Here is a 438-nt window from a genome sequence, read left to right as displayed (position 1 = left end):
GGGGGGGGGGGGGGGGGGGTGAACAACACAACATGATACTCTCTCTCCTTCAAGTCAAAATGTGCTCTTGTGCAAGGCATGTGATGTCACCTCTAACCCCTGCTCATGCAGCAGCAAATAGTAGTGCACTGTGCCAACTCCCAGGGGTATTTGTGTCTCTGACCTGATTTAGCGTTCTCTCTTATTTAATTACAGGATCAAATCTATTACAGCATTAAATGACCTGTCTGTCAGATTTCAATGAAATATTACAGCTCCACGGATTTGGTAATTGCTGAAGTCAATTTGCAACATAAATATGTTTTGGATTCATTACAAAACCTAATTCTTAAACCCACATTGACTCCTTTTTATTTGAATTTTTTTTGCTAGCATGCAAAAGACCTGTTGTGTTTATTCTCATGTTAGATAGCATGCTGCTTTCATGTCTTTTTTTTT

Source organism: Etheostoma cragini, chromosome 13 (assembly GCF_013103735.1).
Source record: "Etheostoma cragini isolate CJK2018 chromosome 13, CSU_Ecrag_1.0, whole genome shotgun sequence".
Classification (NCBI taxonomy): domain Eukaryota; kingdom Metazoa; phylum Chordata; class Actinopteri; order Perciformes; family Percidae; genus Etheostoma; species Etheostoma cragini.
The sequence above is the reverse complement of the archived record's forward strand: the minus strand, read 5'-3'. Positions refer to the sequence as shown.